Below are 21272 nucleotides of genomic sequence, written 5' to 3'. Positions count from 1 at the left end.
ATGACTGAGCAGAATACTGGGATTAGACAAGTATCTGGTACGCATACTGTACCTCGGATACGAGTACTATACAAGTAAAATGAGTCAATATCAGTACTTGTTATAAAGGGAATTCCTCATTTGGGTGGCTGTGTTTAATCTCTTATTCTTGTGCTCAAAAATGATCTGGAGCTTAATTCTGAGATTGTTCAGTAAATAGTTTTCTAATAAATAATAAATATAGCAACTTCTGATCAACCCATATCAATTTCAGGCTTAAAGTAACAACTTCAGATTATGTCACACCCACTTTCAATTTAAACCCCACCCACATCTGACTTAAACCCCACCCATTTCGACTACACTACACAACTTGTGTTCTCGCTCATCCTTAGAACTCAACTTGTGTCACACACATAATGTAAATCAACTTGATGCAAGTAATGTCGTCGTTTAAACCTAACCGAGTGGTTTTGGTGCCTAACTGCGACCGTTTCATAATGTTAAATGTTTATTTAAAACTGTGACCATTAGTCAGTGCTCCTGTTGCTAATACTCTCCAATGTTCATATTCGTCATTTTGGGAGTTGTTGGCAAATGACCTTTTATGTTGTTTAGGAATAAAAATGTGTTAGAAATAATGAAACTTATAATGGGTGAATTAACTGATAACAGCAAAGTCAATTATGCCAGGTTCACACGAGACAACTTTTTTCTCCGTTCCAGAAGTCACTATGTCATGTTAGGCGATTGTGAAGTCATAAAATCTTGCTGTGACTTGGCCGACAGACATGACAGACTACAAGAGGAGGAAACACAGGAGAATTCTTGTCCTATTTTTACAGTTATTGCTATCATTTCAGTCATTGTGGCTAATCATGTGCCAGCCGAAGTGTTACTGTAGTAACATAAAAAAAGTGCCACCAGATGGCACTGCATGAAAACTTCATGCAAGTCACTGAATCCTCCACAACAAGTCACTGACAAATGTTTCACAATAAAAGCCTGTTTAGAAAAAAAAGGGATTCTCTTCAACAAACTTATAAGGGGCTTTTAATTTTAAACAGATGCAGGAAGTGTTGAGTTTGCACTAACTTTATTCAAGGCAAACGGGAGCGGACTAAAAGTAAAAACAGAAAAATTACGAGGGAATAATAAATAACAGGAATAACTGGAGTCTGTTTCAAATGAAGTTGGTACCCTCTGTAGTTGTGGTAATTAAAACCCCCGCCACTACTTTTTAATTTTATAACTTTATATCCGTCTCCATTATGAAGAAAATAGCATTCTTTGCTAGCCTGATGCTAATGGCCCCAGGTTGCTGAAGTGCCTCTGCTGTTTCACGCCATCAGTTTCCTTTTTTACTCTGTCGTGGTAACATCCCTAGAGGAAATATTAAAAAGCCCGGGGTGCTGTTGCTGTACAGTTGTCCATGGCAGCAGATCGCTCCGTGTTTCTATTCGTCTAGCATGTTCCTAAACATGCTAGACTTTCTGTTGGGATGTCATGAGGCATTGGTTGTTGTCTACTATGACACACTACATGAGATAAAATGATAGATTATCACACACGACACTTATTGTCATTCAAGATCCGAATCGACACCGTACATCGCTGCACCAGGCTTTAGTCAGGCTGATATCATGAAGTGTGAGCCCAGCATTAGTCTGGGGAGGAAAACACCGCTATATAAAAACCACAGCCTCATCTGAAATGGAACCAAAGCCAAATAGGCTGGCAAAAGAGGATGTATTGTGGAAGTCATGAAACTTAAATAGAGTCAGATATTATGGATTTGTGCTTAGAACAGCAAATTAGACAAAATTACCCGCCAGACTGTGTCTCTCATATGTCAGACAGTCAGACAGTTCAACTTTATCAGTGTGTCATCTAACAGTGAACACTGCCGCTCTGACTCACCATGACAAATCTGAACACTCACACACAGAACACACACACACACACACACACACACATGCGCGGCCACAAAGAACAATTGTCTAATGTGCTAAAAGCTTTCAATAACTTCTTTATTCTTGCACAGTCTTTAAAAATGAACTGATGTCCACAGTTCTTTGTTACAGTCTTATCAAACGTGAAATCCTGAGCTTTTCTGAAGATGCGACCCAGTGTAGGATACTTAATTGTCCGGAATATGCGTGCACAGTCATCTCAGCGCAGTCCCTCTCATCCTCTCGGTGGTCACGCAAGACCAACAATAGCCTTTGGTTTATATTAAACACATGAACACATGGTTTCTTAGTCACATGAGTGTAAACAAGCAAAAACAAAAGCAGTCACCAATCAACAAGACAACGAGTCAGCTCATATAATGATGATGCTGAAGTGAAGAGGAGGGGAGAGACAGCGTGTGTGTGTGTAGCAGAAAATGCAAACCCTAAACAAATTAAATTACATCCCAGCTTTCTTCCTATGTGTCCTATTTTTCACTCCCTCGTTCCACTCGTTCTTTTTCAACTCATTTTGCTGCCTCACACTCTGGCTGTCCCCCCCTCCTCCCCCCTTTCATTCTTTTTGTCAGTCTCTGTCTCTCTCTCCATGAGCAGACAGGCAGAGACAGGGAGACTGTTGTTGTGCTTGCAGTCTGACACTATCAGCTCATAAATCCCTGTCAACAGCTTGTATGTCTCCTCTCCTCTCCCTCCTCCCTCCTTCTCTCTCTCCACTGCTGAAGGAGTGGAGGAACCCAATGACCTGCCAGCGAGGGTTTGATTGGCACAGCCACACAGACACACACTCTCACACACACATAAAGACACATTTGGGAAAAGGAAAAACACACAGAGGCATGCACCTATGGATGTGCTGTAGGTAGATATAGATAGATAGATAGATAGATAGATAGATAGATACTCGCACAGGGGCACCCTACAGAATATAAAAGCTGTGTTTCTATGATTCCACCTCCCTCTGTCTCCCTCTTTCTCTTCCTCCCTCCCTGTCTAACTTTCCCTCAGGCGATGTTTGCCGGCAGACAGTCATCACTGACAAGCGCTTCCTGTGGTTGGGGGTAAACACCTGGGTAATGAGGCCACACTGCACAACAACCCAAAAAACACTCCACCAAGGTTTCGAGCCCTCTCTCACCGCACGTGACACATGCAGGCACATAGGGGCAAACACACACATGCACGCACGCACACAGTCATGCATTCACACGCATGCACACAAATCCTGCAGAAACACAAGGGCAGACATGCATGCACATAAACACACGCGCACATAGCCGCACATGCACATGCTTGGCTCAGACTGCTAAACAAGCAGTGAGCCAACCCAGCCATGTCAGCCAAAACTCAATACCCAGACTGACTGTAGCGTTAAAGGCACGCTGTAGTGAGCTGAGGTGAGGGGGAACGAACCGAAGTCAAGCTTCTTCTGTTCCTTCACCGTCACTAATAGTTTATTCTCCAAACTTAGAAACAAATCCCAGCTCCGAGTGTTGTCAGTGAGAAACTCAGTTTGAACAATGTGCAGTATGTCTGAAACCCTGACTGACTGTGGAGCAAAGTTGTGCTGTGGTGAAGTGTGAGAGCTACTGCAGTGGAGCTGGAGCTGTCAGTCTGGCTGCAGTGTCAATGTCAGAGTTTTACACTGTTGAACTGCTGAGCCTTTAAGGGTGGGAGGGTGAATGTGCATGTCACTTATGACACGATGATAAAGTGGCAACATAGGAAACTTAATATGAAGTTGAATGCCAGTCCCAATGGTTTTGTCAAACATGTCTGTCATACTATAAGCCAGTCAGTAATGATGTAATGTGTGCACATAGGGTGAATTAAGGGTGACTGGGACAGTTTTTGAATTTCTTCCTTCTGTAAACCTTCTGATCATAAAAAAGCCCAACAAATGATACATTTCTGTCATAAGATTACAGAAATGTATCTGTAGAGTTGTATTTGTAGAGTTCAAATGACGTTTTTCCAAACAACTTTTTATGTCGGGGCTTCAGGACACTTGGATCACTACGGACGAGCAGTATGGGGATATTTTGCGGTTTCAATTATGTGTTTTTGGATGTTTTAATCTGTGGCGCTGTAAGCCTCCATTAGGTGGAGTTGTGTTGCTACCTCCTCTCCCCTTGGATCTCCGCAAGTGATGTGAGGACTCTAAAACTTCACCTGATCCTCCCTCGGCATATGGGTGAGTAGATAATGGGTGAATTTTCATTTTTGGGTGTACTATTCCTTTAATTCCAAAAATAGACACAAGATATGAATTTTTTACAGATTTTAGAGCAGTAGTACATCATAATCATGTTTCCATGAATGATTAAAACTAACCAAAGCTTAAGTCATTTTCCTCGCCTCATGCATTGCATGGTCAGTTTCCTATTTGAATCTTGTCTCACCGACCTACGTGGCATGCAATTAAGATTATGTGGATTCACAGCTATGGCTCAGCAAAAAAAAAAAAGGTTATTTTTTTGGGAGGTGATACAGGTGATACTGTCCCATTTGACCTTACAGTATGTCCCCTTAACTCACCCTACTGGAATAAAACTGCTTAGTTATTCATGTGTCTGCAGTATTAGTTGCTCCTCCAGCATAGAAAATCTATTTACACTGAACTCAATGTCTCCTTGATACATTTTATAACTAGTGAATGTTATCACTTGTAACATTTTAGAGTGTGTATTTTTTAACAGGTCTGTTTAAAGACCTAGATTTTCTTTTTTCTTCTCTTTGTTCCATGCTAGGCTAACACATTACGGATCTACTGTATATGTATTGGATGCACAAAGATTAAAGTTGTATAGGGGATCAGTCTACTCATGTGACTGCTGATCTGGCAGCGTATGCAATCTTGTTTTCTTCTCCCTTTCTTATTCCTTTTATTTGTGGAGAAAATGTTAGGATGTACACAATCTTAAAGCTTTGAGTCGAGGCCAAAGACAACTTAAGAGAATCATTTTGAGGCAAAATAGATGAGGCAATTTACCCAACAACTGTAACCAATGGTGCATTTTCATGCTGCTTTTGTTCTGTACAATGTACTGTTATCCAAATTGGTTTTGTCACAACAGAATTACATCTTTCTGCTCTGCTGCCTCAAAATATTGTGCACATATCAAAGCTTCAAGGAAGTTCCGTGTCAAAAGCACTAGAGTGCAAGTGATTCACTCAAGAATCATCTTATTGTGTTATCTCTGGACAATACGGCGCAGTCCGCATCTCATGTGTCATAGGAACAACAGGGAAGCCTGTAGTGAATCAGCCGTCCTGCCAGACTGGCAAGGCTGGAAAAGCCTTTGAGCACTTTTAGTTTTGGAGAGGTTTTAAATGTCCAAAGGACATCAAGCAAGGTTTTTGTGTTGAGTGTAATTAACTTTGGCAAAAACATCATGTAAACTGTGCTCCTGCGTGCACACATATGGCAACGTCTGGCTCTGCATGTGTCTGTACGCATGTATGCGTGTGTGGCCCACACATGTCTTTGTGTGCAAAGGAAATGGCTGACAGTGAAAAATGTGACCAATTCTAATTTTAATTGCCAGTGAAAAAAAGGCCTCAATATTTATGGGTTCTGTCCAGACGAACAGAGAGGAAGGGTTTAAGCATGAAAGCATATTCCTTATCACAATTAAAAAGTGCTTTAACATGACTGCAACCCTTTGAAGTTAGATTAGCAGTAATATTGGACAGATCGGCCAAGGCTTCGAACAATGGAAACTGAATGGGGGAAAAAGAAATTATTTAACAGAGCCAAAGGTAATGCTTCCCTTTCGTTGTCTCTCTTTTTTTCTCCCTTGGAATTAGCCTCATGCTATTTTTTTGATAGATTTTCTTGTGTGGAACCACTAATTTCTTCTTTCTTTTCAACATGAAATTACTTCACGTGTACATGAAAAAATATACTTGGAGTCCAACCTAGGGACTTGATTGAAGGGCCCAAAGAAGAAAAGAAGAAAAAAAACTAATTTGACAGCACAGTTTGGGATCCCTGTTAAAGCATTTGAAGCCTGGAGTGAAAGAAAAAAGCCTTCCTGGCTGTACATAAGGCAAAGCTGCCGAAGAACTGTAATCACAATGACTTTGAGTTCACATGAGTGTCTTGATTGTAAGGATCTGAAACCATATATTGTGTGGACTGTATAAATGTGTGAATAACTGTGTGAACAAGACAGCTACACATACAAACACACAGTGGAAGACACATATTCACACACAAATACACACAAACAAACTGTGGACTTGTGAGTTAAAATTCCCATTATTACAGAATGCCATTCAGACAGTCCTTACATAAGGATATACAAACCCATGGGAAGACACAGGGCTGCAACTGAGAGCTGTGTAATTAGAGAGAATGAGAGGAGACAGAAAGCGAGCAAGAGAGAGAGAGAGCTTAACCCCAGGCACAGAAACAGGAAGACAGAGAGAGGGAAGAAGAGGTGACAAGGTTGAGGGAAAAAAAAAATCCTCTTGTGTTAACCTGAAAGAGAATAGAGACAGGAACAAGGAGGGCAAAACAGCAAACAGAGAGCAGCTGCTGAGGATTTACTTGTTGTAAATAATTCATGTAATCAGCTGTAGAAGCACAGAGGCAGAGAGAGATGGAGACACAGACAATAAGAGAAAACAAATCAGGGCTGCGAAGAGAAAGGAAAGAGAGATGGAAACAGAGAGATGTGCAGAGACAGACAGGTATTGTATACTGTAATAGACAACAAAGAGAGAATGTAACACTTACCTTGACGGTCCTCCTGTCTAGACCAGCTGATCTGCCTCTCTGACTCTCACTCTGCCACACCTGAAAAAAAACAATAACTGTGTTTACATGTGTTGGGCTCTGGTTACATGCTCAGTTTCAGATTTCTGCTTCCAGGTTATGAGGGACAACCTAACCTGTACCACAGAAGTGGAGGAGATTCAATATCTCTTTTGAACTGGTTGCCTGTGAGCTTCAGACATGGGACTTTTTTAGCCCTCTGAAAGGTGTGTGTGTATATCTGCTTATGAAGCCTACTAGTGTATGTGGTCTATGATGACAAAAAGATCACATCAACTTTATGACATGTTTTCATTTGTTTATTTATGTATTTAAACCCCCCGGCACCAGTAATGTTCCCTTTTAGGTCAAACTCATATTGCATGTGTTAGCATACCCTTTGCTGTCAACACGTTTTCATACCTAAAGGACAGAACAGGTTATTAGTCAGTGACTCCCAAAAGGTCATATTTGACCCTCAGAGAGTATGAGTGACATGCGTGTACTAAAGGTCATAGTTTTGAACACATGGTTAACACTGCAATACTATTGCAGTTAGGCACCAAAACTACATGATGAGGTTTATGTTTGACCTGTAACTTAAGTACTACGCATGCGGGACATGAGTTTGGGAACTTGCATACATGACAAAAGTTATGCTGACATGGTTACGTAAGTTAAAATATGTCTACGATGACTTTTCCTTTCACACTGGAGAGATACAGCAGTGTCCTGGGTAAAAGTCCTGACCCATCCATCCATCCCCACCTCCTCCCTACACGGACATGTCATTCTTTAAACTGCGTCACACCTGACTTCCTCCTTTGCTCCCACCGAAATTTCCACAAACAGTAGAGGTTGCTACTTCATGCCAGGTTCACTTGGGACATGGAGGTGTCGGTGGAGATTCTCAGTCATCCAGGTCATGGTAATCGTAAGTGCTACATCGTAGGCAACTGGACTTGCTTGCGTTTCTTGAAGATGTTTCACCTCTCATCCAAGAAGCTTCTTCAGTTCTAAATGACTGGTACAGAATTGCAGGCAGGTAAAGGTAAGGTAAACTGTTTAACATAGGCACCAAAAGGAAGCGAGCAGTGCTCCATGGAAAATAGGCAGGGTTTTGAGGTGTTGCCGCATCCAGTGTGACCCTAGCTTAACAACAGAAGTAAAAATGGGTCATATTAAGCTGCTTGCACAGGAGGACCTAAACACTTCCTTGTGCAGAACTGTGTTGAGGTGGCTGACACTGAGTGACATTACGGAACATAAAAACTTCACCTGTTATCACCAAAATTCTGTTGTGTCATAGTCTTGATGTTTCAGACCAAAATGTTTCAGGCTCTGACCACATTACAGTAAGAATGTCAGTTAGCTGCACTTCCTGGCAAGGGGATAAGCATGCATCAGCCTCCAGTTGTGACTTCTACCATACTTTCAGGGCCATTGCAAACTGAAAAACCTAAAACAACTGAGTGAGCAATGAAATGCAGTGTCTGAATCCTCTAATATATAATATATGCTGATTACAAATATCCCCGCAGGCAATATTGTGAATATTATCACGGGAGCTGAACTGATACAGAGTGCAAAACCCAACAGCAAACATATTACATATGTAATAGCAATTACACATAATTACAGCTCACCCTGTTTAAAATGTATTTTTAGCAGACGATGTAATGAAGAGCCATACTTAATGTATGTTATCAAACTTTCTGCAGGATTAATCGTACCTTAGTATAACATATTATTTACTTTCTGCTTTGAATTGATCGATAAATGAAAGCAAACAGTGACATTAAATTGCATGAATGTATAATCAGAAAAAAAGCTATAAAAACAAAATGTAATACATTCAGAAGTGAGTTTTTCTCCAGCAAGATCTGGTTATTTAATTCCTCTCCTAAATTATGACACCACTTGTCTTGCTCTCCCATTTTCCCCCGTCACCCACCACTATAAACTATGGCATACAGATTAAATCATAAATACCACATAAAAATAACGACCTCATTGCACTCTTTCTTTGCTCAGTTATACACTCTTGACGCCCAGGAGCTTTTTGAGAAGATGCTGATCCACAAATTCCCATGGGTTTGGTGGACTGGACCAGAGCCAGTGGAAACTGCAAACAAACACTGGAGCTGCTGTGTCTGATGCGAGCACAAACAACCTCAAAGCCCTCATTCTCACACATCACATCTGTGTGTGTGTGTGCGACTGTGCATGTGTTTGGGTGTACGTGACGCAAAGTGCGAGAAAGTGGGAGAAAAGTGAGAAAGAGATGGTGCGCGTCTGTGTGTGCGATTGCGAGGCCCAGAAGGCGTTTCAAAGGCATTACAGCATTAGATTTATGAGGGCATTCGCAGTAACACTGGCAATTAAACAAAGATCCCAGCTCCTGTCAAAAGTTCATATTAGGTCTTACTGTGGCAAGAGAGTGTGGGAGGGAGTGAGAGTGTGTGAGAGGGGATGGAGGGTAAAGAAGGAGGTAAAACTGGTACACAAGAGCAAAACAGAGAGACATTGAGAAAAAGAGCCAGAGAGCAGAGGAAACAAACAGAAAACAATTTCAAAACGGGGGGGAGAGAAACCTCTCATGACAGGCCAAAGGCGAGAGAAGGACACAGCCAACAATTCAAAGAGCAACCAAGAGAAACTGTTACCAGCACTCCCCTCCACTCCTGTCTCTCCACCCCATGGTTTCAGCGGCCAAGCCCACACCACATTATGGGTCCCTGGGTTTCTTATAATGGCTGGGTGTGTTCTGATCCCGCGCTAAAGTCATTGGCAGTTAAATCCCATTCCTAATTAGTGGTGGGAACCAGAATGAAAAAGGGAACAAGCAGGATCGGCTGAGGAACAATTAAACATCAGTAAGGGAAAACAATATTTTCAAACAATATTTCACATCATGGGGTGTGATGGTGCCACATAATGAACGTGTGCTCATGACGCTGTAGATTTCAGCTGACTGAGAATATGTGCCACATCTCCTCTTTCTCTTACATGTTGTATCATTCTCTACTTGATACAGAAGGCCTGTAGCTGCAGCTAGAACATCATAATATCTATTGATGTGAATCTTCTTATACAACTAAAATATTGATGACTTGGATACTGGAAGGAATATTGATGAAAGGCGTCAACTGAACACAGTAGAATTTAAACATGAAGACCCTTTTCCATGCAAATTTCCATGGTCCACAGCGCCATTTTGGCATCTCAAAAAAGCAACAAATTGCAACCTTGGCTTGTCATCTTTGCTGTATATCAGATTCTGTTTACGATTGTACCCCTGATATAACATAATAGTATGGAAGTATGGAAACGTCCATATGTTTATGGACTGCCTGGGGTCCCATAACCACTTATCTATTCCCAGTGCACCGGCCATAAATTGCAAAGATGACATCTGCTTGTGCCTGTCTATCATTCAGACCTCTTGTACACCCTTTTGTCATTGCCACTGTCAAACTGACAAACAATGAACCCTAAAAATGGCTTCCACCTCAATGTTTTTTTAGGGGGCAAAACTTACAAAATTCCTAAGGGCAAAAACATATGCAATTCTTAAAATTCCGTGAAAAATATTTTACAGAATCGAGTCTCAAATAGCATCAACATGACATCTGGACGAACTCTAAAATGTACAACCTCTATTTGACTTGACACAGGATGACCCGTAAGCATGTCTCGAGGGAGGTCAAAGAATAATGTTAACAATAAAATATGTAGCAACGTGTGTGCACAAGTCTCTATTTTTGGTGAATTTTACTGCTTTTCTCGCTCATAGACCAGAATTCTGCGGTGTGCCTGAGACCACTTCAAATAGAACGTCCCATTCAAACCACATTGTCTAATAATGGCTAAATAACGACATTTATCGGAATCACTGTAACAATTGGACATTGAGAGCTAACAGATGTATGTGGTGAGCATTGCTTTGAAGTCTACAGATGTGCTGAAAACATGATATATAATACAATAATTATATGGTTACATGCAGTGCATTATGTGCATTCCATGATGCCAAAATGGCAGTCCTGCTATTTAGGTCTTTGCTCAGATCACATTTTTGCTCAAGCGTGTGCTCTTACTGTAAATGACACACACTGAGAACCATATGCACACTGGAATGTCCCAGTGGCTGATGTTCAGAATCTCAACAATGACTAATGTAAAGATGTCAACGATGATATATGGAGCTTTAATTGTATGTGTATAGACTGGTGTGCCTGTGAGTGAGACATCAGTGTCAGCGATGGGAATTTGAAACAATCAAAAAAAATGAAGCTGTAGCGAAAGTTCAGTCAGGAAGACAATATTTTAATGCTCAGGCTGTAAGTTTCTTTCTCACCCTGCCAATCACTCCTTGCACATATGCTCACTCTCTATCTCTAGGTGTCATTGTCCCGGGTCTGTTAATTGAATCATCAGTTATCACAAAAAACCCATAGCACAGCGACACACCTTCTTTGTCAGAAGGTGTATCATCTTACTACTCCTCTTTTTAAAAATGGTTCTTTCTCTGCCGTACTTCCTTCTTGCTGCCATCGTGCGCTCCTTCCACCTCCCCATCTACACCTAGTCTTTCCAGATTCATCAGCCTCATACGCCTCAGCAGTCAGCAGCCTCAGAGCAATCAGCCACCACCACAATCAGTGTCTGGACTCCATGGGAGCATTTATCCTTCTGTAGCTCAGATGTCTCTTAATCACAAAATATCTCCCTCTGGTGTCCAAGCACCAAAGAGCTTAATCTTAATCAGCGCAAATTAAAATGGTATGTCAAAAGAAACAACCATTTTTATGAAGTCTTGCCATTCAATGCACCCGTGGAAACAGTAACACATCGAATTCAGATACTATTTTAAATGTGTTCAGTGATAAATCTTGTTCTGGTGAAAGTAAAGCCAGACATAAAGAACACATCCTACTGGATGCAATTTGCAGTTTGGCCTTCGAGACCTCTAAAAAGATGCCTTTTTTCTTGGACAAACATTACTTGCAGGAAAACAGTATCTGTGCTGTATCTGTAAAAACCCACTTTCTCTGAGTGCTGAGAAGCTTCTCCTTCTTTCAGATACTACCCAGGCTCATATATTTCTTTGCCAGTTATTTCTTTAAGAGCCACTCTCTGTCACTTAAAACTATTTTCATCTCATTGATCAACTATTTTGATCTCATTGATAAACACTGCATAACACAAAACGAGGCCTGAAAGAGGCAGCCGCCTCTTCCCACGCAAAAGATGTGATGTATAAAGACAAACTTGATGGAAGAAATTTTGACACACACTTACGAACATTTTGGAGATGGGAAATTGGCGATGCAGATGGTGAGGTGGAAGCCTGATTGTAGAATTTGTCAAATATTTTTTTGGCGCATGCCATTTTTGGCTTTTGTTCGTATGTACATTTTTAGTATGGATCCTACCAGTTGTTTTATAAATGAGATCCCTGGTGATGTAAACTGGTAGAAACACTGAATAAAGCAGTTTCATATAAAAAAACAGTATTGCTTTGTTCATCATTTCATCATGGAGGTGCTGCTAACTATGGTGGCCAACGTGAAAATGCAAAAATGCGAATGGACCCATCTAGAGCCAGTGTATGGTTTGTCCATTCTGGGCTATTGTAGAAACATGGCAGGGCAACATGGCAGACTCTACGCATGAGGACCTGCTTCCTATGTAGATATTGCCTCATTGTAAGATAATGAAAACACAAAAATTCTTATTTTTAGGTGATTATACACTAGAGAAAACATCCCATATCATAATATATGTAACAGGGTCAATTATACAGCAAAGTCAAATATACATTTGTAATATTAGGTATTTTAATTATTTATATATTTATATTTATTTATTTTATTATAAAATTTGTTTCAGTTGTTATTACCTGACATGCTCAGGCCTCTATAGTCAATATGTAGAACGTTTGATACTAGTTTCTGTATCCCTACGTTCATCTTTGGGGTACCCCACCTATAAAGGGGTGTCTCCTGCCTTGCCTCTCCCCTTTTGCTGTTGTGCTCCATGGGAGAGGTAAACGACATTGCTCTCGTAGTAATTTCTGTGTTTTAGCACTGTTACGGTTTGTTCACACCGGGTGCGAGGCGAATTTTTCGCGTGATAAGATTACATACAAAGTCAATGTAAAGACAAAAATAGATGCAAATTTGTGCCGGCGGCGCGAATGACGCGAATGGCACAACGCAAATGGAGCGAACATGCGAAATTCGCGTCATTTGCCTCTTCGCGCAAGTTCAAAATATTGAACTCGAGCGAAATATTCGCTTGATGCTGTGTACGGGCAGCCTATCAGCGTTGAGATTTTCCTGTCGTCACCGACGTCACTGACGTGCTGCTGTCCCGCCCGCCCCTGCCCCGCGTTGTTCCGAAAATGGAGGACAAGCTAATAATAGCTGTTTGTGGCCACCCTGAGCTTTATGACGTTACGTCCCCAAATTATAAGCTTCGAACCAAGAAAGACCTGGCGTGGAGGAAAGTGAGTGAGGAGGTCTGTCTGCCTGGTAAGTTTTGAAAATTGATTCCAACTATCGGCTGTACTTTTCTAACAAAGTTAGCACTAGCATTAGCCCCAGTTAGCACAACCGATGTAGCTTGCTTTCCGGCCGGCATACTTATCTGATTTACTTGCACCCGGTGTGAACACACTGTTACTCGTGCGAATGACTCCCATGAATGCCGCAAGTAAAAACAAATAATCCAGCAGTCAAACTCTAATATAAACTCGAATATTTTACTCGCGCCCGGTGTGAACACACTGTTAAGCTGTTTATAAGTTCATTTTCAGCCTAAACTTATTGTATTATATGCTAACATATTCCTGTGTCACTTAGTTTGTGTAGTAATTGACTGAATTGATTTTGTTTTCACCTCTTGCTGTCAGAGTTGTCAGGAATAAACGGAGATCGCCTCCAAAGATATCCACAGTCTGGGCCTCTTCATATCAACACAACACAGACAACACTAAAATCCACCGGTTACACTTATGTAATTTCTGCCATCATACATCCCTATATTCTAAATACTGGACCCTACAAAGCTCACTAAACTCATAGTGGAAAGGGTGCATGTGTAAACTATGGAAAATGTTGGACTTGAAAATGACTCCATGGCTGCTGTTGCAAGTCGCAAATGTAATGTTTCTTTAATCAGCACTGTATGGACTTTTTGTAGCAGAAGGCTAAAATGTTGCCAGCCTGCACAGCCCTGCACTCAATATAGCATGTGTTTCTCAGTACACATGTGCAAGAGTTCAGTGCCAGAAGCAGAAAGCTGCACATACACTAAATCTCCCACGACACATATAATAACATTTGAGCTCGTGAAACTATTAGATCAAAGACGGGCTCTAAGAAGTGGTACAGTGATCCAGCAATCTATCATCAGTCCGCTGCATACAGACGTTAGCAGCGAGCTAATGTTTGTTTTTGTGTTAATTGATCTAAGCTGCAAGCATGCATTTAGCTTTCAATGAATGCGAGGCAACAGAGTCAGTTTTCGATTATGGAGTCGCTGTTGGTCTTTCAGTAAAATTCATCCCATTGCTTGAAAAATAAACATATTTCTGTCCAATTCTTTCATGTCTCTCTCTACTTTTCTTTTCTTGCTGCTCCCCCTCTCTGTTTTATACTTTCCTCTTGTCAACACAGTTTTTCTCAGTGTTATGTTAGAAGTCAAATGTGCTGACTCGCAGCATGGCCTGTGATGTCAACACACTGGAATGCACCCCCATCTCTAGAGGGGTGGACGGGCGAGTTTAGATTTGATTGACAGGTGGTGAGTCAGGCCACTGAGTGGTGGAATGTGTGCTGAAAGCAAAAAAAAGAAAGACAGCAGAGAGTCAGAGAAAGATTATTGACTGATTGACTGTACCTACTGAGCAATTAGAGTGAGATTAATTGGTTGGTTGTCACTTCATTGGACTGTTATTATAGCCTAGCTGCTCCTCTCTGGAAACCATTTAAATGTGAGCTAATTGGCATAATTGTTCTGAAGATGACAGAACTCCTGCGGTATTACAGAACTCACTTCGCTTTTCCTCTGTGGGTTAACAATGAACTAAATGGTAATTGACAAAATGTTGCAATTCTGAGAGAGGAGGAAGCAATGAAAGACAGCAGGGAAGGGAAAGGAAAAAAGAAAAGAGGGTAAAAGCAAGAGGAAACAATATCGTGTGTGCACAAGTGAGTGCGCGTGTGTGTACAGTATGCGTGTGCATGTTCAAACAGCATGGAGTTGAGGTCATGGAAACTTAACCGCTTGTGTGTTTTGGCCTTTGGATTAGCCAGGACATGCCTCTGCTCTGGCTGGAATGCTTCTTTATCACACACACACACACACACACACACACAAGGTCAGGCTTGGAAATTAGAGCACTGTCTAAGATGACCTTGTGAGGCCTCGTCTATAAACCAGTTAAAAACTTTTATAAATGATCTATTCAAAGCACTAACACATATCACATCATATATTCTTGTAGCTCGAGTTCATTGTGTATTTATGATCTTACTAACTCATACACTTTAAATCTTGATACTGCTTTTAATATTTTAATTTGTGTGGTAAATATTTGATTATTTGTGTATAATTAATGCAATACTTACTGCATTATTGTCCAAAAAAAACTTGAGCCTCTGTATCTGTGTATTTTTAAACTGATAGAATATTTACACTGTGCAAGGAGGAGTCAGCCTCCAGAATTTGTTGTCGCAGAGATTACATGACATCAGTAGTGTTCAGGATTTCGCCAGAGTTTGCAAAATCATTCATTAAAAAGACATCAAGTTATGTGACACGGCTGATAGCGAGCACGGTTTTTGTTTTTTTTTGTTTTTCAGAGATGTGATGGAAACCAATTAAGGATAGTGGTTTTCCTCACAAAGATCTCCAAGATGATCGGCCTGATAAACAAGCAGAAGATATATTCACTTGCATCTACTGCTGAAAGAGGATCTTTCATAACTTCAAGTGAAGCAGCCTCTGTGCTGTGTTTACAACCAAAGTCAGACTCGAGATTTTTTATTTTTTTTAGATCCTGATGATCTGAGGAGGAGGCTGGATGAGTGCAAATATTTCAAGCATTCTATCTAAAGAGCTAAAATAAGTGCTGAGGACTGACACAATACTTCTACCAACAGTTCCTTTTTATATAAAAACCCTTTACATTACTGCTCCTGTGTTTCTGTTCAGTTTTGCTTTCCGACATGGAGCTGACTCTTGATCTTTGGAACAGCACCCAAAGAAAATGCTCCAGTGATTATTACTTTAGGATAAGTGTATCATATCTATAATAGCATGACTCCAAATGTGCCATATTATTACAGGATTACCAAATTAAATTATGTGCATAAATGTCACACTGCATACTCTGGATCATCTTGCCCATCTGGAATTATTTAAAATCTTTGCAGCTGGTACAAGAAGCATACCGAGACGTTTTTATTAAAGAGATGTAATATTTTATCATGGAAACATTACAGTTTGCATGTTTTAAAGGAATTAAACCAGCGAAAACAAGAGTTAAAGAGACTCTACATTGCTGGACATGTTTCCCGTCGAGTACTGTACATCCTCTTAAAAGATAAAATCCACCCGCCACCTGGAAAGAATTACAGTAGGTTACAGTTGGGCATATCTTTCCCCCAGTGAACAGGAAATGGCTTATTTCTCCTGAGTAGACCCTGTCCCAGCTAGGGAAGTGGCTAACCACATGAAGCTAGTGTGATCCAGTCTGTTGACACACAGTAATTTGCACAGGTGAGAGAGGTATGAATACAGCAGAGCCTTGTGTAGTCCCCCGCCACTGGGGAAAGGAGGTCATGTGGAAAAGGCATGAATCCATTTCATTCATTAATCCCAGACTGAGATTTGTTCAGGTTTTAAATCACATATGTAAAACAAATATTCTTAAACAGTTTTATAAATAGAGTTATATGGAGTTGTTTCAAGGCGGGAGCATTACTGTAACATCAGCAAAGTACAGCACTTAAACAGTGTGGAATCTGTATTTAATTCTAAATGACGACAGGACGCAAACACAGCAGTTTAAGGGTCCAGTTTGTAGGAGCGTATATTGGCAGAAAGGTGGCACAGTGGTGCAGTGGTTAGCATTGTTAGCAAGAGGGTTCCTGCTTTGAACCCCAGGGTAGGGGAGCCCTTCTGTGCGGAGTTTGCATGTTCTCCCTGTGTTAGCATGGGTTTTCTCTGGGTACTCCGGCTTCCTCCCACAGTCCAAAGACATGCAGGTTAATTAGTGACTCTAATTTGGCCGTAGTTGTGAATGTTAGCATGCATGGTTGTCTGTCTCTATGTGTTAGCCCTGTAATAGTCTGGCGACCTGTCCAGGGTGTACCCTGCCTCTCGCCCAATGTCAGCTGGGATAGGCTCCAGCCCCCCGTGACCCCCAACACAATAGGCAGTTACAGAAAATGAATGAATGAATACTGGCAGAAATCAAATATAATATGATCTTTTTTTTTTCTTAGTGTATAATCATATGGAGAAAAAAAAAAAGTTTTGTTTTGTTACCTTTGAATGTGCCGTTCATGTCTACATAGAGAGTGGGTCCTTGTCTATGGAGATCGCCATATTGCACCACTATTTTTCTACAGTTGTCCAGAAAGGACAAATCAAACACTGGCTCCAGGAAGGACCATTTGTGTTTTCACATAAAGGCACCATGATAGCAGCCACTTCGTGACAACAGCATCATAAAAACAGATTTTTTAAAAAGTGAAGCTGTTTTATTCAGTGTTTTACTGGTTTAAATCAAAAAGTCTGTTTAGTTTTGTTGTTGTTGTTGTTGTTTTTTGAGAGGAAGAGACTTCTAAAGATAAATCAGCTTCTGGTACAATACCTCCTGAATGTCTGGAGCTTAAGTTACCAGAGAGAAAAAAGGTGAGCACGGATTAGCGGGTGCTAGGCTAGTGGCCTGTCTCCAACATGCTAAACAGCATTGGGGAAACACTGATTTATGATGTGAAACTGCTCTATTCAGTTTTATTTTTACCTGGTTTATATCACTGAGTCCATATGTTTTGAAGAAGAGGAGACCTGAGACTACCCAGCTTGCAGTAAAAACCTCCTGAACATCTGTATCAGAAATAAGATGAGCACATATTAGCAGGTGCTGGGCTAACGGGCTGTCTGCGATGCACTGAACAGGGTGGGAGAAACACTAATTTGTAACATGAAACTGCTTTATCAAGTGTTTTTACTGGTTTTAACCATTTGGTCAGTTTGTTTTGGAGAGGAAGAGGCTTTGACAGATAATTTGGCTACTGGTACAATGAACAATTAACACTGAAGGAATCCTAACCGGGAGAAGTTTCAGCTGGTTGCAATCTGCAATCCTCAACACTAGATGCCATTAAATCCCCTAAATATTCCACACTTGACATCTAAAAGTGACTTTTCAGTGACAAAACTGGCTCAAGCAACTATTGTGAAGAAAAAAAACAGGAATATCACTATCACCTTTTGTCCACTGAGTGAAATAATGGACGTTGCTCAGTAGTTAGTACTGTCCCTTTAAAGCAAAAACTGTCATGCATGTGATCCTGCCCAGGGTCAATGGGGCTTTCTTTTGGAGTTTACTTCTTTCCATATGTTTGTGTAGCTTTTGACCAGGTGTCCCAGTTTCCTCCAGTTCAAAGACACGTCAGGTGAATTGGACTGGAAAGGAGCCTCCCTATAGCATGCAAGGCTAAGCTCCAAATACATTTCAGCTGAATCAATCATAGTCACATTTCAGTTCCAAAGTGCTCTGTTTTTCCAGGGATGATTTGTCTGTAGGGCTTTGGTTTTAAATGAAGCTATTTAAATCTTACATTTGCACTGGCCTGGTTTTCTTTTCTTAGCTGTCCCGTGGACAAGTGGTCAAGTGTGTTCATTGGGCCTGCTGTGTAGACTGCAAGTCTTGTCATAATGTCGCGGAGCTGTCGCTGGCAGGCCGCGGACGCACAAAAGTGTCAGTCTGACCCCTGTCACATGGGCCTTGTAGCAACAAAAAAAGGCACACTGTAAACAAACTGACATCTCTCCCACAGCTCCAAATTATTGCCATATTTATTTTCGAAATTAAATGGTCTCTTCACACAGTAGCCTCATTGAAAAGATTTTATCTCATCTGTTTATCTGAAACTTTTTAGTTTACAGCCTGTCTCTTACTGCAAACCATTTCTTCATTATCACTCCTCGTTCTGCCTCTGTGATCTCTTTCATTCACTATCTTGATTTCTCATTTTCTGAAGTTGCTGGGGGTTATCACCTTATTTCTCCGTCAGTCTTTCACTTTTCCTCTATCTTTCTATCCCTCCTCAAGGTTACTTTATTCTGACTTTCTCTTATCTTCTGCATAACAACCTACCATCCATCCGTCCGTCTGTGGATTTGTCTCTGTTATGAGGTTATTCAGACTTGTTTACAACTCTCCCGCCCTCTCTTCTCCCCCAATCATTCATTCATCCGTCATCATCACTGATCGTCCATCACTAATACAGCCATACCGCCATCTTTTTTCATCCGTCTTTAGTAGCGGTTGTTTATGCCTGCTTGACTCTCTGCCATGCTGTTTACTGACCGTCCTTGCTTTTTTGGACTACTCTCCTTCAACTCTTCAGCCTGTCCTATTTATTACACCTTCTTTCATCCTTTTCCATCCATCCATCTATCACTTCAGAGCCGACTTTTTGAAGCATGCTATCTATAAAAATCTTTCTCTTTCTTTCCATCCCTCCATCCAGCTTACTCACCTTTGCAGAGAGTTAGGTTCTATTTTACCGCCGCCTCTTTCATCATCCCTCTCTTCCTCCCCTTCACTCTCTCAGCAGACAAGTTATTTGAAGTTATTTGGGTTTGTTTATCTAGCATTTTTCATCTTATCCTCTCTTATTCCCTGCCGGTCCACTTCTCCGTCTATTCCCCTCTCCCTCCGTCCTTGTCTCTACCCTAAAAGTTCATTTGCAGAGTGTATCTCTCTCTGCTAAGATCACACACAGACAAACGTTGTGGTCGATGCTTATTTCTCTCCTAAGATGAAAGGCTGTGAAAAAAATCACAAATATCTGACCACAACAAACCAGGCCAGGCAGTCAGCACCGCCCCACATGATGGGACTGTGCATGTGTGTGTGTGTGTGTGTGTGTGTGTGTGTTTGAAGGGAGACTGTCAGACATCCATCTCACACTTCAAGAATTTATTTTGTTCTGCTTTATTTATGCAGCAATCCCTTTTCGAATCCAACTTGCACCCGTTCCTCTGACCGACCGACCGCCTTCTGTTTCTTCTTAAAGTGTAGGATTTCATAGACCTCGAGCAAAAGAAGGGAAAAAAAAAATGGAAGAATGGGTGAGACGGAGAGAGAAGAAACACAGCTAAGGTAATAACCTGATTTCGCCTCAGTTGGTTTTGATTTAAGGAAGGAAGAGTGTGTCAGAAAAACAGCAGGCGCTCCCCTGTCTCGATTCCATGCCAGATTTTTGAAGAGAGAGGCGAGAGAGGGATGGAGACACGGAATGAAAGGAGAGGGAAAAACTGAACAAAGAGAGATAGAGACAGTGAATCACACCCCATGCCAATAAAATGAAGTGAACTGACACAAAGAGACAGAGATACCATTGAGAAAATGAACGCGCTACAGAGGGGAGACAAGGAAAGAGAGATGGAGAAGGACAAGTGGGAGGGTATTACCAGTGAATGAATTTTTAATAGCACCGAGATCAGCCATACCAGGAGCTCAAACAGAAATAAATACCTCGCCTCCATGATTTAAACCCCCTCTTTAATGTATTTATTTATTTATTTATAACAAAGTAGCTACAGTATGTTTATTTCTCCTACCAGGCTGATTTTTAATCAGTCAGCAAACATGACAGTGTACCTGACACCAGAGAGCAAGGGAGACACCCTGACAGCAAGACAGGCAGGGACAGAGAGGCTTATGGGTAAATACAGCATTGCACGCCACTAACACTGCACACAGACACACACACAGCCAGTTGATTACCCCAGGTGTCTGTATTCACACATGAGGAGCATTTGAATTTTAACTCCTCCAAAAACATGTGTCAGCCCTCACCCATCTGTCTGTCACCCCGCAACGCCCCAACAATAGCACGAGCACAATTAATGTAAAGCCGAGTGGATGTGCCAATTTACCCCCAATTTCCCGCTTGCAGCATCAGACTTTTCTTCCAAACGTGTATTTTTTTAGCATAATATATGAGGCGTGCCATTTCCCCCTGCCAAAAGCATCTCCATATCAACGAGGGTGTCCCAATTTGCCGATTTTGAAGCACATCCCAATTTTGTGCTTAAAACATTACAATTTTAGCAGCTATATTCAAATGTACACCTCCACATGGAAAAAAAGGGGGCATTTTAGACTGGAAGAGGGACATTACATGTTTTTTGCAAATCTGTTTTGTTTTAGCAGAAATATGTTCAGAAAAAAATAATTCTAATTCTAGCAAAGATGTTGTGTTCACCATTGTCCAGGTTTATCTTTTGTGCAAGGATGACTAGAA

General features: G+C 41.1%; 1 long non-coding RNA gene across 3 annotated transcripts in view; it reads right to left on the bottom strand.

Moving 5' to 3' along the window:
• LOC117265980 (uncharacterized) overlaps positions 1–21272 on the bottom strand; it is a 145408-nt gene that overhangs the window by 8099 nt on the left and 116037 nt on the right. For all 3 annotated transcript variants that reach the window (XR_004502464.2, XR_004502465.2, XR_013492221.1), the window contains exon 5: positions 6694–6753. This is a non-coding gene — a long non-coding RNA (uncharacterized LOC117265980). The remainder of the gene's footprint in view (positions 1–6693; positions 6754–21272) is intronic.

The sequence above is a fragment of the Epinephelus lanceolatus genome, chromosome 10 (assembly GCF_041903045.1).
Source record: "Epinephelus lanceolatus isolate andai-2023 chromosome 10, ASM4190304v1, whole genome shotgun sequence".
Classification (NCBI taxonomy): Eukaryota; Metazoa; Chordata; class Actinopteri; order Perciformes; family Serranidae; genus Epinephelus; species Epinephelus lanceolatus.
This window is presented reverse-complemented; position numbering and strand designations above follow the sequence as displayed.